Below are 23,499 nucleotides of genomic sequence, written 5' to 3'. Positions count from 1 at the left end.
TGTGGGATATAGTGAGGGTCAGGTTAGGTTTATGATACACACATAATGATCATTCAGGGGTACCGATAGGGAGAGAGTGTTTGTCTAGAGCATCTTTCAGTATTTCAGATTCCACTCTGTCAGCCTATGCTCAGCCCCTATAACAATGTAGGATATTGTTATTTTTACTAAATTATACTGATAACTTCTACATGTCTAAAACAGAACTCATGGTTTTCCCTCCCTATTGCCCCCTCCCCCACCCCATTGGTAAATGGCACTGCCAGGCACCCGCTTGCTGAGTCAAGAGATCCTGGAATCATCCCTGATTCCTTTCTTTCTCTATTACCCCACACTGAGTTAACTGAATAAAGCCTGGGGGCTCTAATTTCAAAATTTATCCCCACCCCAACCCTATCTCCCCTACTCTCTGGTCCAGAGCATCATCTTCTCCGGCCTGGGTCCCCCCAAGAGCCTTCTACCTTGGCGTTTTGCCTCTCTTGTCCTCTACAGTCTATTCCCACGTGGCAGCCAGAGTGATTCTTCTGAAACATTAAATTACATTAAGAACCTAAGTCCTTTGCTCCTCCAGCGACTTCTCATCTCCTTTAGAATCAGGCAGAGGCCCTCCCTGACCTGGCTCCTGGCATGCCTTCGGTCTCGTTTTCTACCCCTGTCACCTCTTGCTCACATCTCTCCAGCTTCACTGGCCGCCTTACTGCTCCTCTGACTGACTGTCTCCTAAGCGGCTTAACCTCCGGAAGCTTCTTCTGTCTCCACTGTACAAAGGAGATATTTGTATAGTTGAGATTCTTTGTCTCGTGTTGCTTGGGAAGATTATAATGGATTAGGCTTGTAAAATGTTGTGCCTAGCATACAGCAATTCATGAATAACTTTTTACTATTGTTGCTCTTTTAATACTACTCTCAATTTTCCAGATGTCCTAGATGTCTCACTGGCAAATCAAATTCGGTATTTCCAACCCGAACTCATAAACGCTCCCCAGCAAACCAACTCTTTTTTTCTGGCACTTCTATTCAGGTTGAAGACATCCCCATTTTCCAGGATCCCTGTCCTCACACCTATGCCCTCACTCTTGCTCAGATATCACCTCTAATTAGTCACCAAGTTCTGTTGTTTCTAAAAATTTCCATCGATCTCCCTCTTTCCTTAATGCCAGCACACTAAACTCTCACAGTAACTTCCTAACTGATCACCCTGCTTCTGGTTTCTCCTTTCTAAAGGGTCCCGTTTTCCACTCTCAGACCCCTACAGTCTAGCTCGGCCCTGGTCTTGCCACTCCTGGACTCAGAAGTCTTTAAAATCTTCCCGTCTGGGCTTCCCTGGTGGCGCAGTGGTTGAGAATCCGCCTGCCGATGCAGGGGATACGGGTTCGTGCCCCGGTCCGGGAAGATCCCACGTGCCGCGGAGCAGCTGGGCCCGTGAGCCATGGCCGCTGAGCCTGCGCATCCGGAGCCTGTGCCCCGCAACGGGAGAGGCCACAACAGTGAGAGGCCCGCATACCACAAAAAAAAAAAAAAAAAAAAATCTTCCCGTCACCTACAGAAGAAAGGCTCTGTGACCTGGCCTGTTATTTAAGGCCTCTGTATTTGTCAGTATTTTCCAGAGAAACAGAACCAATAGGATATGTGTGTGTATATGATTATATGACTATATATATTATATATTATATATATATATGATTTATTCCATGGACTTGGCTTACATATTAATGGAAGCTGGCAAGTCTAAAACCTGCAGGGTGGGCCAGCAGGCTGCCATTGCTGCAATTCCGGTGGGAAGACGGGCAGTCTGGAGACCCAGGAGAGCAGATGTTCCAGTTTGAATCTGAACGCATTCTGCTGTGGAATGCTGTAGGAAGAGCCGTTGTTGCTGATGAAGTCTGAAGGCAGTGTGCTGGAGAATTCTCTCTTGCTCAGAGGACGCTGGTCTTTTTTGTCCTGTTCTGATGGTTGGAGGAGACCCACTCACATTGTGGAGGGCAGTCTACTCACAGTGCATTGATACGAGTGTTAATCTCATCCCAAGACAGCCAGAATAATGTTTGACCAAATATCTGGGCACCCTGTGGCCTGGTTAACTTGACGCATAAAGTTAAAAGCTAGTATCTTAACCAGCCCCTTTGTGTACTTGGCCAAGTGCTTGCTGTTTACTGATGACTATTATTTAGCTCATTTTGGAGTTTAAATCAGCAACCCGCTGTGCTTCTTGGTTTTGGGTGTTTTTTTTTTTTAGATTTATTTATTCACTTATTTATGGCTGTGTTGGGTCTTTGTTGCTGTGAGCAGGCTTTCTCTAGTTGCAGCGAGCAGGGGCTGCTCTTTGTTGAGGTGCGCAGGCTTCTCATTGCTGTGGTTTCTCTTGTTGCAGAGCATGGGCTCTAGGCGCACAGGCTTCAGTAGTTGTGGCTCGGGGGCCCTATAGCGCAGGCTCAGTAGTTGTGGGGCACAGGCTTAGTTACTCCTTGGCATGTGGGATCTTCCCGGACCAGGGCTCAAACCCATGTCCCCTGCATTGGCAGATGGATTCTTAACCACTGTGCCACCAGGGAAGCCCTGTGCTTCTTGGTTTTTAAAAAAATAAGTAAAAAATAGGGCTTCCCTGGTGGCGCAGTGGTTGGGAGTCCGCCTGCCGATGCAGGGGACGCGGGTGCATGCCCCGGTCTGGGAAGATCCCACATGCCGCGGAGTGGCTGGGCCTGCGCGTCCGGAACCTGTGCTCCGCAACAGGAGAGGCCACAACAGTGAGAGGCCTGAGTACCACAAATAAATAAATAAATAAATAAATAAATAAATAAATAAATAAATAAATAAATAAATAAGTTAAATTTAACTAAAACAATTTATTGTGCATAGAGGGATTTAGAACAACTGTTGGCCTTGTTCTTTTCATTTCAGTTCCCAGGCAGCAAAGGCTGCTGAGTATGAACTGCCCATAGTCACCAGGAAGCCCTCTGAAACCCCCAAACCCAAGAGCAATCCAGCAAAAAAACAAAAACAAAAGCGAAAATCTATCATTTATTGAACTGAACATGAACTGCCTACTAAGGTTACACCAAATAGGCCTGAATGATAGTTTTTAGTCTTCCCATTTTGCAGCTGACAAGACTTAAGGCTCAGGGAGACTGAGAGGGTTTAGGTAACTTTCCTGAAGACACACTGTAAACAGATAAACTGGGATTCATTCTAGGAAATTAAAAAAGCAAAACAAAATACACACCTAGATTTATTCCTACTAGTGAAAGATTTTAAGAAGTGGGGCCTGGAGGTCTGCATTTTTAATGAACTCACCAGGAGATTCTGATATGTGGACCACTCTTTGAGAAACACTGACCAATGGGAATGAGCTTGTGAACATGAAGAAATGAGCTCACGGACATGGCACTGCTGTGAGATAGTGTTCAGTTCTCTCAAACCAGCCATTTGATATTTCAGGAAAATTGAAAGTAATACAATAGAATTAAGTTATGGGACTCACAGAAGAGGAGCTCAGTGCAATGTGAGGAGCATACTTCTCAAGAGGACAGATATGGAATAGCTTACGATGGAGAGGCCCTGAGCCGAACACCAGTTGAGGAGTGGAATTGACTGGGTTACCTAGACATGTTAGGATTCCATGTTCCTGAAAAGAGAGAAACCAGTGTCAGCTCAGACTCCATCTGGAAGAGGTCTGGGAGGGACTGTTTCCTTGGTCCCCAAAATATAACATGTATGGGGAGGATTCATTGTGTTCCATTTAAAGAGAAAAATGGCCCACCTTGGTTCTGAATAAGCAGTGGGAGGTATTTGAGTGTGATTTCTGGAGAATGTAAACTGTCCCCCAAATCAGTTACAAATAATGACTCCAAATGAGCTTTGAGCAAATTCATGAAAAGCGAAGTGTTTTTTGTCTGTTGTAGTAAGCATCCTAATACAAGATGAAAACATGCAAGTTCAGAAACTGAGCCACACAGCAGGAAAACATTTACAGAACCCAGAAAAGGAGGAGTCCAGAGGCCCAAGAGCAAAGAAGTTGTCTTGGTTCTCACCAGAAACTAGACACTCTGAATCACATTCATAATATATGTAAATATAGCATAAGTTAACTGCTTCATAAATGTATATATTTAATATTCTAGGATAGTATATTTTCCATTTATTTCTATATAATCCATTTGTGGTCTTCAAAAACTCTTAAGTTTGAGTTCCTTCAAGTATTGTAATGGATGACCGATTATATCTAAACATAAACATGTTATAATACAAAAAATATAAAAGTGAAAATGCCTTATTAGTAATTGCTTCATTTCATTTAAAAAAGCACAAAGAAGTAAAGAATCACAGAAAGTAGGTTTTGCTTATCTTAAATACTGAAAACAAAACCAAAGGGGAGTATAAAATACAAAGGCAAATTTCAGAGTTTACCTACAGCAACGTTATAAGCTGCATCCTAAGTAATCATATTTCCCATTTTAAAAACAGTCTATATTTTCAAGTTCTAAAGTGAATGTTACCTACTTAAAGTTACAAAATAGGCATCAGCTTATTTAAAACAAAAGCAGGATGACAGATTCTACCCATGAGAATTTATAGCAATACTACCGAATTCTAACATTAGTTTTTGCATATCAGGGATTTTTTGGGCAACAAAGAGCGCCATGAAGCAGGAACATATTAAGTAATTCATCTCTGAACCGACTGTAGTCTTGCAAATGTCAAAGGCTTACCTCAGGTGTTTGATATTTCACAGAGCTGGCGAAAGGATTAGCTTTCTTCCTTTTCTTTCATTCTATTCCTGCACTAGGCCAGCTCCTCAGACATCAGACCTTGTCAGGCTGTATCATCTTTTGTCTCAATTTCCAGAAATGCTGTTCCTGCATTAATAAATAGTTAATGCTATATCTTCTTTTTTTTTAAAAAAAATTGAAGGCAGATTAAAAAATACTCATTTGAAGAATGACTCAATTAAAAAACTGTAGTCAAAGATATTTTATTTTATTCCATAAGCCTATTAGAAAGATTGAAGTAATGTTTGTTCTTCTTAAAAGGAAATAGATGTGTTCTGCCAAGGCCAGGGCCTAGCACAGAGTGGACACTCACTAAGTGGTAGTAATTTAAAAAAATCTCTTTCAAGAGTTACTGTCAGAAAAAGATTTGACTCTTCTGAGGAACTTGTTTGCTTTTTAATAGAATGATGTTGAGAATTATAGTCTCACTTGTTTACCTATTTTCTATAACTGATAGAAACTCAAAACTAAATTTAGTGCTTAACTTCCATAATCATCTTATTCTAGATACTTAACGCATCTATTTCGAGTCATTTTACAGTTGTAAAAACTTAGCTGTCTTATTTTATTTGGACTTTAACACTCTGATCACCTTCAAGTGGTTTTTAGAAGGAAATGAGAATAATAAAAACAAAACAGTAACAAGAAAGAATGCTGTAAGCCTCCAACTCCTAAGATTTTTCATAGACATTAGGATGCATCCAAACAAAATGATTTTATTTTTATGACATAAATTATGTCAACTTGTGTTATGTATTATTTATGTTTTTATTGTAGTGTCGAGTGTTTAAAATATTTCAAATATCACAGGAAAAATAGCCTGGATGACTGATTGATGCCACACTTAAAAAATAAAACAAAACAAAAACCAGTGTTTTATAAAATGTAGAACTTTTCTGTTTTCTAAAGAGAAGTCTGAGAGAAGCAAAATATTAATGTATGCTGTGTTTTAACACTTCGAAGCATCGTGCTGTATACATGGATATATGGACAGAATCCCACAGACTCATGCTCTGATCCAGTTGCTGCTGCTTCCTCCTGGGTGATCTTTGCAGAATTAATCAACCCTCTGTGTCTGTTTCCCTATCTGTAAAATTTAAAAAAAGCACAATTGCTACCATTCATAGTTGTAAGGATTTATGACAATTTATGCAGCTTGTGTGAGACGAAGCCTGGTACCCATTAAGTATTCCATAATTGGTAGCTGTTGAATTAATAACAAAACCTACAATATATGCTCTGCTTGCCTAGACGTGTTCTGAACATGAATCCTCAAAGGACCTTTGGTATGTTGCATTGAGCAGGAAGAGTAATACTGACAGCAAGACAAGCTGGCTCTTCCTTCTAGGATGATTCTAGCTTGACTGACTTTCTCTCTGAATGAAGAAGCTGGATGTAAAGGTGGGGACTTGAGTCTATTTTTAATAGCAAGAGTTATTAAATATTGTTTTTCGCTTATATCAAATATCAAAAGTAGCAACACTAAGAAAATAACATTGTGTTGTTGACATAGTTATACTTTTTTTTTTCATAAGGAAGAGAGAAAAATATCTTAATCACTTATAATAATCATGATGAACATGTTTTTCAGGCCATGGGGTTTTTTCCTGTAACACCCTGGAATAATTATTTACTTTTGTCCCAAATCTGTTTTTGATTGTGTACAATTTCTTTTGATTATCTTGGAGGTGTGCTAAGATTCCAAAAGGCTGAATTTTACCGGTAACGTAATACACCAGTTGAATCTGGAAACTGTGCCTATTGGAAAATAGATGCTGGCTCACATGGTGGACTGTAGCATGACTGCAGGTAGTCACGTACATGCCCTTTCATCCGTTAGGGCTCCTGCTGTCATAATTGTAATTTTTTTGCTCTGGAAGAAACTGATAATATGATTCTCAGTTTGTCAAAGCTGTGGAATTCCACTAATGTAACAATTTGGCTTTGGTATTCAACATTTTTGCAGCTTTTTGTATTGGTAAAACTGAACTAAGTGGAGAATCATGAATTAAATGTGTACCAGTTTTGACCCTTTAACTTTGTTTTCTCTAGAAAAACATAAAAACAAACAAGAGACTTTACCTGCCAATTGGTAAACTTTATAGTGTAGCTATGAAGTTTAGAAGCACACCATGTTTGACTCTATCAAGACACCCAGTAATTACTGCATTGGGGAGAAGTTCCTGCTTTTCTGCTGGGGGAAAGTTGCTGCTGCTGGGGGAAAGTTGGGGGAAAGTTCCCTGGAGTTCTTTAAGGGACTGGGGGGGATGATGTCTGCCAAAACCGTACTGGATTATGTGGCTGTGTGGAGCGGGATGCATGCTTCGCAGACGTGAAGCTCGTGGTTATTTCTTCCAGCGTAGGCAAAAGGCACAGTTTTATTTAAAATAAATAGCAAAGGAACAAATCATCTGAGGCAACGCATTACAGATGTGTATGTGTACGTGTATGCAGGGATTGATGGAAATCCTGCATTTAATGTACTACATTCATTGCTATTTTGCATACTGTAGTGAGATATGCATTGCTAATGAGGGGCAATGCTTTGAACTTTCATGTATGCGTTGAGCACCCCCTGTACTTACGCAATATCACCAAATAAGTGTATATTTGCCTGTGTTTTCAAAATAAATGGTCCAATAAATAGGTCGCTCTCTAATCCCTGAGTAACACAGTGACTAGGGTGACCAACCATCCGTGTTTGCTTGGGCCTGAGTTTCTCAAGATCAGGACTTCCAGTTTTAAAATCAGGAAGGTTCCAGGAAAAGTTGGACCAGGCGGTCACCTTAATGGTGACATACCAAGATGTGAAAAAGTTGGTCAGTATGTTCTATCTCCAATGCTAATATAGGAAGTGTGAAATCAACTGAATGTTAAATTCTAATGTTAATTTACATACACAAAAGGGCAGTAGCTACGCTCTCTACCATAAGACCTGTGGTTGCTCTAGTCTCAGCACTATTTTCATCATTATCCCCTGCCTGGTATTTATAGTACACATGATAACTACTGACCAAGATTTTGTGGACTGACTCAGCTAGCCACATCAAGTCCCAGCGTGGAGCCAGAGAGGTGCAATGTATCTAAATAAAAGCAGAACTAAGTAATACTGCAAGGATTTGCAAACCTTTTCCTCAAACTTAGAGGGACATTTTTAGGAAATATTAAACTAGAAGGGCTGGAAGGAAGGGAAGTATAATTCACTGTGAAGAATCTTTCCGGCTTGCTGTTTCTCATGCAGTTGTCTGTCTTAATGAGATTGAGAGAAACAAGGAAAAGAGCAAGGGCTCTGGAGTCAGGCAGGATTGGGAAGGAATCCTACCTCCAGGACACCTTGGCTGTGTAATCTTGATCAAATTACTTAACCTCTATAGTCTCATCTCTGAAATGAGAAATGCATAGTCTAAATCATTTTCCTTTGTCATATACTCTCAGAATTATATTTCTTTTCATTAGAGCACTGAGAGTGACGGTGATTATTTGCTGTGTCAATCTCCCTGTGAGTTCTACAAGAGGAGTGGCCATCTCTCTTTTTATTTTTATTTTATTTTATTTTATTTTTTAAAAATATTTATTTATTTATTTTTGGCTGTGTTGGGTCTTCGTTTCTGTGCGAGGGCTTTCTCTAGTTGCTGCGAGCGGGGGCCACTCTTCATCGCGGTGCGCGGGGCTCTCACTGTCGCGGCCTCTCCCCGCTGTGGGGCACAGGCTCCAGACGTGCAGGCTCAGTAGCTGTGCCTCACGGGCTTAGCTGCTCCGCAGCATTTGGGATCTTCCCAGACCAGGGCTCAAACCCGTATCCCCTGCATTGGCAGGCAGATTCCCAACCACTGCGCCACCAGGGAAGCCCGCTCTTTTTATTTTAACTGCATTGTCATAGTGGGCATTCAGTCATTTTTTGTTGAATGGAAGAATGAAGAATTTTTGTGAGGATTACATGAAATAACTTACATGTAGGGTTCCTGGAACCTTCTTTTCTTCCTGTCTGCCCAATCAAACCCACTGAATTGCTGAAGTTACAGTCTTGCTTTTGTATTTGTAGAAAAAGGTTTAGTTAATAGATATTTTGTAAATATGTAGAAAAACTGAAACTCCAAAGATCAGATGGTATATCTGCATGTCCATCCAATCTGCATATTTGGTCAAAATGCCAATTCCTATCCAGTTATTTGGGATAATGTCCGTGCAAATTTAGGTTATGGCTAAGGATCGTGACCACAGAGAACTGGAGGTTTATTTTGTTGTGATTAGTGGGCCCTATTTCTGTAGTGAGGATGCACCGATAACCAACGATTTAGATGGATTGCATACATTTTCAAATATCTGTTTATGCCAATTTTGAGCCCAGGTATTGCATTCCAGATAAGAATTGTGTCTGAACAGACAGTGAAAAGTGGGGACTAGCAGGAAGTTTATTTTCTTTTATCCGATTCAATATTTCAGCTGTATGTGATTTTCTATCCACATTATGTAGTTGATTGCTTCAATTTTTTACTTCTTTTTGCATGTCTAGACACATCGTTAGAACTGACAGAGAATTTAAGTGGCATGCCAGTCTCTGTAGCACAGGGCCTTATGAGAAGGATAATCCTTAGAACTACTCCTTTCCAAAACAATTCATGTAGAACAGGCCGTACCATTTATTTGTAGAAGGAACACTATTCAGCTTATCAGTAAGTTAATATGGGGTAGATAGAACAAATTCAGTTGTGTCATATTTTTATAGTGGGCTTATTCCACTATAAAATTCCAGTACCCTTTCAAGGAGTCCTTTAATTTTGTGTGTGTGTTTTGAAGAGTTATCTAGATATAACAATTCAAAAATTTTAATGGTTGTTCTATGATTTGATTCCTAAACATCTAGCTCTGAAAGCCAGTGGGACTTGTTTTCACAAGACTCACAAGACTATAGCAAAATAAGAAACAATTCTTTTTGTGTGTGTCTTTATCTGACATTTTTTTAACATCTTTATTGGAGTATAATTGCTTTACAATGGTGTGTTAGTTTCTGCTGTATAACAAAGTGAATCAGCTATGCGTATACATATATCCCCGTATCTCCTCCCTTTTGCGTCTCCCTCCCACCCTCCCTATCCCACCCCTCTAGGTGGTCACAAAGCACCGAGCTCATCTCCCTGTGCTGTGCGGCTGAGAAGCAATTCTTAAGGGGTGAGTGAACACTCACCAAGGCTATCACCCCAGTGTTCAGTGCAGAGGGAGAGGGCAAGATAGCCCTTCTGCCCGTCTTCGCCTCCAAGAGGTTTATCTGCATACTTTAAAAGCTGCTGCCTGAGGGCCAGCCTTCTAATTCAGCAGGTGCTAGAGGCTGGCTGTAATCCTCTCCAGAGTCCAGAGGAGCTGGAGGACACCTCTCTCACCTGCTCCTTCCAACCTGCTCCAAGTCACCAGTTTCTCCATGGAAGGAACTTGTATGCATGTCTGTGCCCCAGCTTTTATGGCTGCTGCAGAAAGGACTGACTGGATCACCTACCTCTGATAGCCAAAGGGGCTTCCATTCCCAGGTTGGAAGTGAATGAAAGGAGGCAGATGTAATTGCTAGGAAAGTAACTGGGATGATGTCTACGGTAAGACTAACTGCTAGGTGACAGTGAGCTGTATGAGTGTGTTGGACAGGCTTCACAGGTGAGAGGTAAATGATGAGTTTTACTTTATAAAATGTATTTTGCGTATATGATCAGTTCTTTAGTCACTCCCTGCAGTGGCTCTCTGAGATATTATTATACAGTATTTTGATTTTCCACATGAGCAAGCTGAGGTAAAACAGCTTATGTAGGCTCACACCAAGGGCCAGAGTCTGCTCAGAATGTTGCTATTTCCAGCTGTGCTGATCACTGGAAAAAACAATTGGGGGGAGGTTTGTTAGTTCATTTTGCTAAAAATGAAACTTCCTTGAGTAGGTTTGGCTAAAAGCAAGATGTGTGACAAAAAATGGTGCTTGTTCCAGGTCTTATTTTGTGCTTTGGTGGTGCTGTGCTGAGTAGGCTTGATTGAGCTGCTCAAATTCCCTAAGCGTTCTAAGAGAGCGGCAGGGAAATGCAGAGATGTGGGTGTTCATTTTCATTGAGCCTCATGCTGTTTGATGGTGTATTTATTTTACTCATCTTCCTTAGGATATTCTGTTTTTTTTTTTTTTTTGGTTAAATCTCTCATAGTAACAACTCCTAATTAAGAAGAGCTCAACACATTTAAGAGGCAAATGTGACAAGATCTTGGACTTTTGGGAATGCCTCTTGAAAATTTCAAATAGTCCAAATGACCAGGTTTCTTTGTATGATTTCGATTAGAGCTATCAGCATCTCCAGGTAATACATTTTTTTTCATAAACAAGGTACTGTTTAGAGGATCAGAACTTTGGGGCTTATTAAATACATTATACATCTTTATGATAAAAATTTTTATTTTTTATAATTTAGTTAATTCATATAGTAGAATTTAATAGTCTAAATTCTACAGGGTAAACCCATGCAAAATCTTCCCCATTCCTGGATTTAGGAAACATTCTTTTGGATGACTTTTCCCACTGCAAGTATTTTTGGTCTCTTGTGTATAACAGCTAAATGTACAGTAAATATCCCTGTTCCCAGGCCAGTATGAGAGGCAAAACACGTAGGAAAAAAAGCATACAAAAACAGTATAGGGTACATGTCTGATGATAGGCACTGACAGCAAGAACTACTGGAATTTAGAGAAGAGAGAGCTTAGGATGCATTAAGAGCAGTTAGGAGAAATGTTGCAGGAAAAAAAAGAGAGACTTAAAGATTGAAGGGTCTTGGAAACAGCCTAATTGAAGATTATGTAAGTGAGTTGGAGGAAAGAATAACTAAACTCCATACTGATGGAAAGTATGAGTATCTCATGAATTTATGATCCAAATCCCAGGAAGAGGCATTCTTGAAAAAATTATTCTCCTGAGAAGAGTGAGAGAAAAGGGAGCATAGATGGGGATGTGTATGCAGACTGCCTATGGGCAGCCCTTTGAGATCTCTGTGGTTCCTTCCCTAGTGGTACAGTGGGTGAACGCTATACCTCGTGTCTGTCCTTCGTGATCGCTTACCCAAGATCTTCAGGAACTTGTTCCTCAGGCCCAGCTGAGGAAAGCCTTTTTAGATTGCGTGAGATCAAGACAGACAGCCAGACTACAGGAAAGATGTTCTTTTTATTCTGCAGAGAGGTCCTTGCACTTACAGCGATTTACACAGGTGTGGTATAAATTGTTCTCTGAACCAGTAAACTAAGAAAGCGTTATAGCAGGATGAATTCCTTATTTGTTTTCTGTTCATTGTTGAAGGGTTATATTACTTTAGAAAAATGGAGTTATTTTTCAGAGGACATAAAATTATCTAAACTCACAGGGACCAAGAGGTATCTAATTTGTGGCCAAGCTGAGTGAAAGTTTATCTTTTACATGGTACAATGTAAACGAAAACTGATTCTTTGGACAGTTATTGCTTGGAGTGTAACTTCTATTCCAATTATCCAGGAATTCTGACTCCCTTTTGAAAATAATAGCACCTTGATGTTTGATGTTATTTTACTTTGAAGAATTCAAAGGCTTTTATTTTTCACAGTTTTATTTTGATAAATATATATTATTAGAATATTCATATTTTATTTGATAATGCAATTAAAATTTTATAAAATACAGTTAAAATTTCTGAACGATTTAAGTAATGGTTTTGAAAGGTAAACTTGACTTTGTTTCATTAAGTGAGGTCAATAGATATGCTATTATACATTCACTTCAAATTAGTTGAGTCAGCCTGGATTTTATGATTTTAGACCAGTAAGATATCAGAAGTCCAAGGATATAAGTGACAAAAAGATAATAATGACATATATATCATTAATAATTGAGAAATTTTTTGAAGTAATTTCTCAGGTAAACTGCTTAAACTGTCATGAAGGTAAATTAAGTTAGATGCATCTAGTTCTAGGCTCCAGATCTCAGAATACTTCATACATTATTTTACCAAATATTCCACTTAATTATTTTTCTTGGCCAAAGAAAATCCATATAAATTGAAATACATTAATGAAAAAATGATTTAAAAACAGCATTCAAATAAGTGTAAAATTAAAATTGATTTTAATTTTACACTTATTTAAGTTGATGTAGTTTTCCAAGACTTAAAAATGATTTTAGTGAAATTTTAATAGGTACCCAAGTGGAGAGAAGAAAACACTTCTGGATTCTGGGTTTTGAACTATCTGAAATTCAGCAGTAATGAAAATTATTTCAGATTTAATTCGATCAAAGCTTGGCAAAGTTTTTGCCTGGATAAAATAGTTATTAATAAACATTAACTTGGAGAACAATTATTTAAACTACCCTTGAGTGAGCTATAGTTATTTTATTTAATAGAAAACTTTTTGTCTCCTTTTTCTTTATCTCTTGCTGAAAGAGTGCCAGAAACCATCTGTGAGTGTTCACTTGAAGTAAAATGAGAAATAAGCAAAAAGGGATAAGGAAACAGGGCAATAAGGAAAAATGTCTGATCTTCAGTGTGCAAATCTATTGGGAAAACAGTATTTTTCGTTTTGCCAAGCATTTATTGAAGTTTTAATAGCAGAATAAAAGTCTTTTCTTGGGAAGAAATGGCACTCATATCTTATGAAAATTGAAACATTGAGGTATCATAATATACTTTCCTTTGTAGTGCATTTTTAAATTAAATTTTTAAAATTTATTTTTAAAAATAAAAATTGTACATATTTAAGGTATACAAAATAATGTTTTGATATACATGCATCGTGAAATGATTACCGCAGTCAAGCTAATCAATCCATCTCCTCACATGGTTTATCTTTTTTGTGTGTGGTGAAAGCACCTGAGTTCTTTCTACTCTCTTAGTGAGTTTCCAAGTAAACTGCGGTATTATTATTAACTGTAGTCACCAAGCTGTACATTAGATTTCTAGAATTTACTCATCCTACATAACTGTAATTTTGTATCCTTTGACAAACATCTCTCCATTTCTCCCACCTCCCTGCTCCTGGTAACCACCATTCTACTCTCTGCTTCTATGAATTTGACTTTTTTAGATTCTGCATGTAAGTGAGATCATGCAGTATTTTTCTTTCTGTGTCTTGCTTACTTCACTTAGTAGGATATACTCAAGGTTCATCCATGTTTTTACAAATGGCAGGATTTCCATCTTTACTGTAGCTGAATAATATTCCGTTGTATGTATATACCACATTTTCTTATCCGTTCATCCACTGATGGACACCTAGTTTGTTTCTATATATTGACTATTGTGCATAACACTGCAGTGAACATGGGAGTGCATATATTTCCTCGAGTAACTGATTTCCTTTGTAGTTTTTATTACAAATGTTATTAAACATTTATTTGTATGTGTTTTTTGCTGAGCTCTAGGCTCCCTGAGAGAAAAGACTGAATCTCTGGTCCTTTACTTACCTTCAAAGACTCAGCATAGTGGCCAACACCTACTAAGACACAGGAAATAGTCATTGCATGAATGAATGTTACAAATAAAATGAAAAACTGAACCCACAAGGAAAGTTAAAAGAGGAAGTTTGATTATTTCAGTCATTAAGAAAAGACTAATCAGGGGCTTCCCTGGTGGCGCAGTGGTTGAGAGTCCGCCTGCTGATGCAGGGGATACGGGTTCGTGCCCCGGTCTGGGAGGATCCCACATGCTGCAGATCAGCTGGGTCTGTGAGCCATGGCCGCTGAGCCTGCGCATCCGGAGCCTGTGCTCCGCAACGGGAGAGGCCACAACAGTGAGAGGCCCAAGAACCGCAAAAAAAAAAAAAAAAAAAAAAAAAAAAAAGAAAAGACTAATCAAAGATTTTGTGGAGGTAAATGAAGACTACCCGTGTGAGAATAAACAGAGGCTCTTCATTCAGAACTCACTATATAGCAAGGGTGTCAGCCACCATCACCTGTGTTTGGTAGAGACTCAGAGGATGTAGGGGAGTGGGAAAGCTTTATAGTGGGGAAAAAAAGGAAGGCTTCAGGTGAACCTGAAGGCTGTTGGCATGGGGAAACTAGAGGTAGGAAAACAAGAATCAGGTCACCTTATATGGTTGGTTTGGGGAGCATATCTGGCCTTCTCTGAATGATCCTGAGTTGGGAGAGGGGGCAAAAATTAGGAAAGCTGTCAGTCATTGGCCAAGTCCTGACCATTCTAGGCTGATTGTGGTTTGCCTTTCCTGGCTGGTTGCTGCTGGAAGTTGTGGGTCAGAATTCTTTTGAGATGTATAGTTTGACGTGTTCCATTTGTGTATTCAATCTCTCAATTTAGCGTTTCTCAAATATATGACAGGTTGAGAGCCTCATTTGATATTTTCCTTCTCTCTGGTAAAAGATGGTGGGTGCTTAGTAAGTATTTGTAGGATGGTGAGAAAGGGGAAGAGAAGAGGGCGAAGCTCGTTCTCTGCTGCAGCCCAAGGCTGTACTACACAGTGCAACAGCCACTAGACACACACAGCTGCTGAGCACCTGAAATGTAGCTAGTTTGAATTGAGATGTGTTTTAAATGTTAAATATACAACATATGTCCAAATCTTCATATGAATGAAAGAATGCAAGCTATCTCATTAACAATTTTTTTTCCTGCTTTTATTTTTATTTGCACTTTTTTTTTTTTTTTTTTTTGGCGACATTGGTTCCCGGGCCATAAGTTATTGTTTCTTTAGTGTCTTCTGGGATATCTTTTTCTTCTGTGCAACCTCCTTTTCTGATTTAAGATCAATCTGTTCTTTTTCAGTAAGGATCATCTCCGTGTGGCAGGGAGAGCTCACGAATGGGTTGATCCGACCATGAGCTCGCATCTCGGGGGCTTTGTTCACCTGGATGTGCTCAATATCCAGAGAATCTACATCTAAACCCTTAAGTTCAGCATTACTCTCTGCATTTCCAAGCATGTGCAATAAAAATTCAGCACTCTTTTTGGGCCACCGGCTCTTGAGTCCAGCCCCACTGTTTGGCCTGGGCACACCTACCAGCTCCACCATTGTAACGACTGAATGGTACACATTGCTTCTGTAAAGTGACATCCTTCAGATACGTGGTGGCTTTTAGGATATGCGTACCCTTAATGGCCTGGGAAGATTCATGAGTGTTCTTAAAGTGAACACGAAGGTTTGAACCTCTTGATTTGCATGTTTGTGGAGTTTTCTAGGTCAAGTGAATGGTGAACCATTTTTAGAGGTCACCTCAGGCCGCTTACTGGAAAAAGCTCATTAACAATTTAAAAAATATTTATGAAATATTCACATGATAATATTTGGATATATTAGGTCAAATAAATACGTTGTTTAAATTAATTTCACTGTTTTAAAAAAATGTTTTTAAAAATGTGGTTACTAAAAAATCTAAGATTATGTATGTGGCTTGGATTATATCTCTACTGAACAATGCTGACCCAGAGTAACACTTTTTGTGTATGAATTTTCTCTTCAATAAAGTAAAGGAAATAATTTCTATAGCATGTCCCTTTTACATTGCCTCAATATAAAGGTTTGAAAAGGCTGGAAACAAATTTGCATTCATTTATTCATTCATCAAAATATGTGATGTATTTACTATGTCCCAGACATAAAACTAGACATTCCTGAATAACTCCCAGTCCTTGCCTTTGCCAGCTTGTGGAGAGAGAGACTTAAAGGGTGATTTGTTTGGTAGGCATACAAAACTACTTAAACCCGAGAAAATTTCATGGGAAATGCTCTTGCAGCCTAATTCTCACAATGATGTATCAATAATGTAATAATTTACGTCTCTAAAAAAAGTAAAACCAGCACCAAAAATATCTGAAAATTCACCTTAGGAAGCTCTTTGTTTAACATGTTTTCATGAACCAAGACGCGTTTCAGTTCTGATTTTTTTCCCCCACTTACAAGCTGTGTGACCTTGATAAGCCCCTGAACCCTATGGGAATCATAATCTCTTCCCCCATAAACTGGATTTACCTCATGAGATTGCTCTGAGGATCAAACAAGATAATATGTGTGAAAAACTAATATAAATATGAAGGATAATTATAGTTATTATTAGAAACAATTATGACCATTAGGTTAAAATGAAGGTACTGAGAAAAGAGCAGTTTGCGGACCCACAAAATAAATTTTGGCTTATATAGATTCTTTTTTTCTTCGCTGCGTTGGGTCTTTGTAGCTGCGTGGACTTTCTCTCGTTGCCGCAAATGGGGGCTACTCTTCGTTGCGGTGCGTGGGCTTCTCATTGCGGTGGCTTTGCTTGTTGCAGAGCACAGGCTCTAGGCACACGGGCTTCAGTAGTTGCAGCACGCGGGCTCAGTAGTTGTGGCACATGAGCTTTAGGGTGCGGGGGCTTCAGTAGTTGTGGCGCACAGGCTTAGTTGCTCTGCGGCATGTGGGATCTACCCGGACCACGGATCGAACCCGTGTCCCCTGCCTTGGCATGTGGATTCTTAACCACTGCACCACCAGGGAAGTCCATATAAAGACTACAGAAAGCCAAATAAAGAAGCATAAAGATGCAAAGCATAATACATGGTATTAAGATCTAACCCTTCATATGCTTCTAAATCATTAGAAAAAATTGCCTTCAAGAATGAAATGAATTCCTTTGCTGTGCAGAAGCTTAAGTTTCATTAGGTCCCATTTGTTTATTTTTCTTTTTATTTCCATTTCTCTAGGAGGTGGGTCAAAAAGGATCTTGCTGTGATTTTTGTCATAGAGTGTTCTGCTTAAGTTTTCCTCTAAGAGTTTTATAGTGTCTGGCCTTATTTACATTTAGGTCTTTAATCCATTTTGAGTTTATTTTTGTGTATGGTGTTAGGGAGTGTTCTAATTTCCTTCTGTTACATGTAGCTGTCCAGTTTTCCCAGCACCACTTACTGAAGAAGCTGTCTTTTCTCCATTGTATGTTCTTGCCTCCTTTATCAAAAATAAGGTGACCATATGTGCATGGGCTTTCTATCCTGTTCCATTGATCTATATTTCTGTTTTTGTGCCAGTACCATACTGTCTTGATTACCGTAGCTTTGTACAAGACGAAAAGACAACCCTCAGAATGGGAGAAAATATTTGCAAGTGAAGCAACTGACAAAGGATTAATCTCCAAAATTTACAACCAGCTCATGCAGCTCAATATCAAAAAAACAAACAACCCAATCCAAAAATGGGCAGAAGACTTAAACAGACATTTCTCCAAGGAAGATATACAGATTGCCAACATGAAAGGATCACTAATCATTAGAGAAATGCAAATCAAAACTACAATGAGGTATCACCTCACACCAGTCAGAATGGCCATCATCAAAAAATCTACAAACAATAAATGCTGGAGAGGGTGTGGAGAAAAGGGAACCCTCTTGCACTGTTGGTGGGAATGTAAATTGATACAGCTACTATGGAGAACAGTATGGAGGTTCCTTAAAAAACTAAAAATAGAACTGCCATACAACCCAGCAATCCCACTTCTGGGCATATACCCTGAGAAAACCATAAGTCAAAAAGAGTCATGGGCTTCCCTGGCGGCGCAGTGGTTGAGAATCTGCCTGCCAATGCAGGGGACACAGGTTCGAGCCCTGGTCTGGGAAGATCCCACATGCCGTGGAACAACTAGGCCCGTGAGCCAGAACTACTGAGCCTGCTCATCTGGAGCTTGTGCTCCGCAACAAGAGAGGCCGCGATAGTGATAGGCCCATGCACCGTGATGCAGAGTGGCCCCTGCTCGCCGCAACTAGAGAAAGCCCTCGCACAGAAACGATGACCCAACACAGCCAAAAATAAATAAATTAATTAAAAAATAATAATAATAAAAGTCATGTACCACAAAGTTCATTGCAGCACTATTTACAATAGCTGAGACATGGAAGCAACCTAAGTGTCCATCAACAGATGAATGGATAAAGAAGATGTGGCACATATATACAATGGAATATTATTCAGCCATAAAAAGAAACGAAACTGAGTTATTTGTAGTGAGGTGGATGGACCCAAGTCTGTCATACAGAGTGAAGTAAGTCAGAAAGAAAATCAAATACCATATGCCAACACATATATGTGGAATCTAAAAAAAAAGAAAAAGGTTCTGAAGAACCTAGGGGCAGGTCAGGAATAAAGACACAGATGTAGAGAATGGACTTGAGGATACGGAGAGGGGGAAGTGTAAGTTGGGATGAAGTGAGAGAGTGGCATTGACATATATACACTACCAAATGTAGAATAGATAGCTAGTGGGAAATAGGTACATAGCACAGGGAGATCAGCTCGGTGCTTTGTGACCATATAGAGGGGTGGGATAGGGAGGGTGGGAGGGAGATGCAAGAGGGTGGAGATATGGGGATATATGTATATATATAGCTGATTCACTTTGTTATAAAGCAGAAACTAACACAGCATTGTAAAACAATTATACTCCAATAAAGATGTTAAAAAAAAAAAGAGAAAGACTCTGCTTCCACTTCAGGGGGTGTGGGTCGACCCCTGGTAGAGAAACTAATATCCTGCATGCCACGTGGCCAAAAAATATATATAAATAAAGAATAAAAAGTGTAAACTGTAAAAAATCCAAACATTAAAAATGTGTTCCTTGCAAATAAAATAAAAATAAAATGTGAAAAAAAAAGAATGAAATGAACAGAAAGCTCTTGGAGGAAACTGCTTGAGGGCTATATTTTTGATTAAAAGTTTGGCCTAAGGCCTTATTCTTTGTAGCAATCTAAAAAAATAAAAGGTAGTGCTCCTTGTTAACTCTTGGGGCCTTTTTATAAATATTAGTTCTGTCTCTTCACCTAGCCTTATAAAGATAATAACATCCTTGGCTGTATCACTGGATTACAAAAGGAGAGATGTAAATGACTAGTCTAGGGCTGCATAAAGGGAATAGCTTCCTTCTAGATCTCCACAGTCCAATATGGTAGCCATGTGTGGCTATTGGACACTTGATATGCAGTAAGTGTAAAATACAGGTTTTGAAGATTTATTATGAAAGAGTGCAAAATATTTCATTATTAATTTTTTATATTGTCTACATGTTGGAATAATATTTTTGTGTATATTGAGTTAGGTAAAATCTCTTATTAAAATTAATTTCCATTTTATTTCTATTGTGGCTTCTGGAAAATTTAAAAGTACACATATGCCTCACATTTGTGGCTTACATTATATTTCTATTGGGTAGAACTCCCCAAGACCCTTCCTAGTGCATTTTAAGTTTATTTATTTATTTATTTGTTTGTTTATTTATTTATATTTTTGGCTGCATTGGGTCTTCGTTGCTGCATGCGGGCTTTCTCCAGTTGTGGTGAGCAGGGGCTACTGTTCACCATGGTGTGCACCCTTCTCATTGTGGTGGCTTTTCTTGTTGCGAAGCACGGGCTCTGGGCGCACGGGCTCAGTAGTTGTGGCTCGCGGGCTCTGGAGTGTAGGCTCAGTAGTTGTGGCACATCGGCTCAGCAGCTCCGCGGCATGTGGGATCTTCCCAGACCAGGGCTCAAACCCATGTCCCCTGTGTTGGCAGGCGGATTCTTAACCACTGTGCCACCAGGGAAGCCCCCTAGTGCATTTTAAAAGCTCAAGTTCTGGGACTTCCCTGCTGGTCCAATGGCTAAGACTCTGCATTCGGGGGGCCTGGGTTTGGTCCCTGGTCAGGGAACTAGATCCCACATGCTGCAACTAAGAGTCGCACGCCGCAACTAAAGATCCCCTGTGCTGCAACTAAGACCTGGCAGAGCCTAAACAAACCAACAAACAAATAAATAAAAATTATATATTTTTTAAAAAGCTCAAGTTCTTGTCTGGATGGATTTCGGAATACTTTTCCTCTCTCCACATCCATCCTTTCCTATCCTTTCTTCTAGCAGGTATGAACTAAGCTGCCAAAGCAGAGATCTAGGTTAATTACCTGAAAAATAAGACCCCCAAAATGTTCCTTCCTCTTGTTCTTGATGGTTTTCTTCACTCTTTTTTTTCCTAGTTGAAGAGGAGAAAAACTTTGGTTGGAAATGACTTAGGCAGAGTTCCTGTAAAAATTCCTTCCATTAACAAAGAGTTGGAAACCATAAAATGATTTCTCTTTGCCAGTCAATGACTTTCAGTTTAGTCTGATGTCATCTGTCTCTGCTCATATATGCAATGAATACAATTCGTTAGTACTTTTCCTGGACTAATTTTCTCTCCCACTAGACATTCCACTGAAGTACCTCATCTGACCACAGATCTGCACCAAGAAGGGAGTCTCATGATAGAAACAAACACTTTTTCTTCTCCCACTCCTTTACTGGGAAAAAGCAATAGAAGTAGAGCAGAGATTTATGGTATTATGTTTAAAAGTCAATAGAAGGAAGAGAGATAGATATTCAAGATTATTTAGAATTCCTGCAAGTGAAATTCTCAATTTACAGGGTTTTGTGCACACAACGTGCCAGGAATGGTGGTAGGCACTGGTAATATAGACAAAAATTCCTTCCCTCTTTCAGCTTATAGTCTAAGGTGAGGAGACAGGGAATAAACAAAGTGTTAAAGTATAATTTTCAAGAGGATCTTGTAATGACTTTCTTGCAGCTATAAAATGGACACATGTCAAAGATTATATTCACCTCATTAATAAGGGAACAAGTAAGATATTAAAACAACTTTAATGATCATTTGAGAAGTTAGGTATTTATAGTCAATGTTAGGACAAGTTTGCTGGATTAGGTACAGAACTGGTTAATGACCAATGGGGACATAAACCATAAACTTTGGTTTCATCTGTCCCACCAGACCAGAAGTTACTTGCATCTTTACCAGTCAAAAATCTACAAGTTAGCCTCTGCTAACAAATTTTACCTATTTAAAAGTTTTGGATAGGGCTTCCCTGGTGGCGCAGTGGTTGAGAATCCGCCTGCCGATGCAGGAGACACGGGTTCGTGCCCTGGTCCGGGAAGATCCCACATGCCGCGGAGCAACTAAGCCCGTGAGCCATGGCCGCTGAGCCTGTGCGTCCGGAGCCTGTGCTCCGCAACGGGAGAGGCCACAACAGTGAGAGGCCCGCATACCGCAAAAAAAAAAAAAAAAAAAAAGTTTTGGATAATTTTCTAATAGAAGTAACTAAGTAAAATATATAGTATTTTAGATGGTGGTAATAGCTTTAGAGAAAAATAAAGGAGATAAACAAATGAGGGGGCTAGTATGTGTTTGTGTGCTCAATTTTAAATCAGGAGATTAGAGAAGACCTCTCTGAGAAACTGACCTTTGAATAAAGATCTGAAGGAAGTGAGAAAGTGATAATTACATCTGGTGGAAAAGGATAACAAGGTAGATGGAATAGTGAGTCCAACATTCCTAAGATGGAAATGTGATTGGCAGTGGTCTCTGAGCATCTAGGAGGCCAATGTGGATGGAATGCCTTGAGTGTCTGGGACAGATACAGGAGCTGATGTCAGAGTATTTATGGTAGGGGGTGGGCCAGATCCCACAGAGCCTTGTAAACCATTGTAGTGACTTTGAGTTCCTCTTTGAGGGAGATGGGGAAACGATCAGAGCTTTTGAGCAGAGGAGTGATACATGACTTCCACATTAATAAAGTCTCTCTGGCTGCTATATTGAGAACAGACTGAGGGAAGCTAAGAGTGAAAGCAGGACAGCCAGTGAGAAATGATGGTGTCTTGAACCATGTTGGTGGTGTACGGCTGTGAGAAGTGAGATTGTATTTTAGATATGTTTGGAAGGAAGAACCAACAATATTTGCTGGTGGATCACATATGGGGTGTGATTGAAATTGAGGAATCGATGATACCAAGGTTTTGGGCCTGAGCACCTGGAAGGATAGGGCTACCATTAGTTGCCATGTTGAAGCAATGTCCTGAGCTGAGAGGTATGTAAAGATTCTGAAAAAATAACGAACCAGTGATTTTTTTGCTTATTCTATCTGAGAAATACAAAATGTAGGTTAACGAATTTTGTTAAGCCAAAGTCTTCAAGGGAATTAGTTTTTGCTTGTTCTTCATTTTTTTGGTGTGTTTTGTTTTGCCTAGTCATCTTTCAAAAGCCAAAATGAACAGAGGTCAGATATCAAAGAGATGATGTCCCCTGAGGCTTGGAGAAGAAGGGGAAGAGGATGGGAAGGAAGAATTCAAATTCTGGTTACTCGTGTACATTACCACATAAGTAACTTGTATTAAAAAACACTATATACTCATTATAATTAGGGAGGTAATGTAGAGTGGGATTTCTTAAAAAAAAAAAAAAATTAAGGACAATCTTCCACACTTCCACCCTATTGGGTAAACTGTTAACCATCTGTTGTATATTCTTCTACACCTTTCTCCATGCTTATATAAATGCTTTTGTAAATTTTTCAAACATATACGCATTAAAAATGGAATAATATTCTAGATTTTAAGCAGCATAACGTTCTTTTAGTTTTTACTTAATATATCATGGACATCTTTCCCAGGCCATATGCAAAGCTAGATAGAGTCAGTACACGCCTATGGCCGGTGGAGAGCTGGAGCCATCTCCTACCAGCTCATGAGACTTGTCGGCATGTATTCCCAACTCTGCACTCAGCAGCATCACACTGGCAAACTGAAACTGACCATGGTGGGAATACTTACACTCTTTAAATTGTCAAATGCTACAAATCAGGCCCCCTCTTCCGAGAGCCAGTTGTTAAACACGTACTATCATACCTGACCAAGATGGCCTTAGTACTCCCCTCAGCTGACTAAATTTTAGACAAACTTCCTGACTATAGGTCCCTGACCTCCCC

The 23,499-nt window shown here is 39.5% G+C and overlaps 1 pseudogene; it reads right to left on the bottom strand.

Annotated features, from left to right (window-relative positions):
- Window positions 1-1,702: 1,702 nt before the first annotated feature.
- On the bottom strand, window positions 1,703-15,958 carry LOC131742020 (large ribosomal subunit protein uL22 pseudogene; annotated as a pseudogene).
- Between the last annotated feature and the right edge of the window lie 7,541 nt (window positions 15,959-23,499).

The sequence above is a fragment of the Kogia breviceps genome, chromosome 15 (assembly GCF_026419965.1).
Source record: "Kogia breviceps isolate mKogBre1 chromosome 15, mKogBre1 haplotype 1, whole genome shotgun sequence".
NCBI classification, from domain to species: domain Eukaryota; kingdom Metazoa; phylum Chordata; class Mammalia; order Artiodactyla; family Physeteridae; genus Kogia; species Kogia breviceps.
The sequence above is the reverse complement of the archived record's forward strand: the minus strand, read 5'-3'. Positions and strand labels throughout refer to the sequence as shown.